The following is a 2,651-nucleotide window of genomic DNA, read 5'->3' on the forward strand; positions in this document are numbered from 1 at the left end:
TTGTAATGCAAAATAAGATTTAGGTATTCACAGTTTGTTTGTGTTTCATATTTCTTTAAATAATATCATTTGGTTTTAGGGTGACTTTGTAAAATCTGTCCAGGGACAACAGACGACAAACATTGTATTGGCTTACTATAGCGCATTTACAGCAATGTTTATTTATGTGGACTATCTCTGATAAATAAAAAAACTTCTATTAGTAATGTGAATGGTATTTTGAGTCAGCATGACCTCCCCTCTCCTCCTCTTCCTCCTGCTCCTCCTGTCTCTCCTTAACCATGATGGCACCATCTGAACTGTAATGTGATCAGTGCAGAGAGAAGTAGATTACACAGGAGTCCTTAGGAGAAGGAGCTGGTCTAATTGACAGCAGTGATCGGACACAGATCCCTGCAGGAAGAGGAAGCTGATGGAGGAAACATCAGCGCCATTATGTTGATGGAATGTACGGAAGGAAACGTTCCTATGAACGAGTAACAGGCCGTCCCACCTCGGTATGCAGGGCGACACAGAGGACTAAGGACCACTATGTAATGTTTATTTGTTTCTCATTGGTACTTTAATAACCCCACTGATATCTTTATAGGAAGTGTTTAGTATGCTTGTGCCACTATTACTGCAACAACTACTGTTGTGCCACTTGAACTCCTGTCAATACAGTCACTCAAGTCCACATTGAGACATGTGGATTTGAGTGACTTGTCTGTATTGTCTGGTTTCAGTATACATATGTAAATGAACAAATGTTCAATATTGCCAATGTTGACATTATAACTGCCTGTGTAATGTTGCCATGTTATACATGTACACACTGAGAAGGGCATGGACATGATTTTCACACTAAAAGTGATTGGGAGGAATTTATTTGAGCTTTTATTAAGCTTTTTTGCATGAATTTATTTCACTGAATATACATAATAATAATAATAATAATTCAAAAACAACTCCTTGTCATACTTTTGAACAAGTTAGATTAATTTGCTGAAAATATCATGATTAGACAGGTACTAATAATCTCCGTGGTATCTTAGAAAAAGTGACTTGACTTGGGACTACTGTAATTACTCTTGAGATAACATTTAAGTTGTTGTAACAATAAACAACCCTATGTGGAGGATCACCGGTGGAATCTGTTCGGTCCAAACGGAGAATATACATTCAAAATCTTTGCATCACGACTCTCTGCGGCCGGTGTGATGAGGGGAATCCCCCGGCTTGCTGAGTGCCTCCTCTGAAACACATTATCCAATTAACAAACCCACTTTGACGGCACATTACTGCTGGCAGCCTGACGGGACTCACTGGGGTCTCTCGATCTTATATGTGTGTGTGTCTATATATCTGTGTGTGTGTGTGTGTTACGTGGATCTATAGAATAAAGACGCTGAGATAAGATAGAGATAGATGTTGACAAAAAGTGTGTCAAGAGAGTCGGTATCATTAAATCCGGCAGCCACAATACCAGCTCTGCCAGATTTAGAAGCACTCCTTTAATTTTTCACTTGATAGACTCAGAGTAAGTTGGTCAAACAAGAAGGTAATAAATAATATAACGCCTTCAAAATAGCGATTTATTTTGCCAATAATAATAATAATAATTCCAAGGATTGTAATATGTCCTCCACTCTGACTCAGTCGGTGCTCGGGCCCTAAATATGCATCGCTGTGCCTGTGTGTTACATATAACAGTAACTTATGAAGGAAGTGACCTTTATACTAACCGTGTTTGTGCAGAGATGACTGCATTAGGACATCCCTCCGCAGAAAGAATGACAGGCCTTTACACATATCTGAAATGCCGTCATAGGTGCCACTGTCAAACAGGTTTCCGTCTCCCACGAGGGAAGACGTTTCTGCTCCTGGCTCAGCGTGGACCCAGTTGGGTTTGGTGATGGATTGCTATCCGCAACTAGAGGAAATTACTCTGATAAATTACGGCTGAACTCCCCTGATGACTAAACCTGGTTTACTGCAGCTGGAGACAGGCTGCATTCAGAGCTGAAAATGGAGACATGGGTCAACACTGCCGGATGAAATCTGGGAAATGAGCAACAATTATGCCTTAATGTAAATGACGGTCGTGTTTACAACGTACATAACTTCCTCCCATGGTGAACTGGATAATAATGACTTGAATCCATTTGAGCTAACAGACTCGTTTGGTAGATAAAAACTGTAGTTTGGTTGATTTTTCTAAATGATATCTAAAAGCAAACACTAAAACAATTTCTATGAAAGTCAAAAGATGAATTCCCCATTTTGAAAAATATGCATATTTGTTTTCTTTCCAAAAAGGCTGAGGAATCTCATGTCATGTTAAGTACAGGGCTGGGGTTAGGCATTGGTTAGTGTTATGTGCCGGTTGTATCATTTATTGAACAAGGACCATGCATCAAATACATTCATTTCCAAAAGAGAAGAGATGCAAAGATTGTCTGCACATACCAATCAACAAACACTGAAAGCTGTCTCACAAGTATAAAACAGGTCAAAGTACAGATCTATAAAATGTAAATGCCAACAGTATATGTGCTGTTTCAACGGTGAACATTTAAAACCATCAGGTGGGAATTAGCCTCTGTGCTGGAACTTCTGGACAAACAACAGGCAGGCATTAACACTTGGATCTGGAAGTTCTATCATCATGT

This window comes from Pseudochaenichthys georgianus, chromosome 15 (genome assembly GCF_902827115.2).
Source record: "Pseudochaenichthys georgianus chromosome 15, fPseGeo1.2, whole genome shotgun sequence".
NCBI classification, from domain to species: domain Eukaryota; kingdom Metazoa; phylum Chordata; class Actinopteri; order Perciformes; family Channichthyidae; genus Pseudochaenichthys; species Pseudochaenichthys georgianus.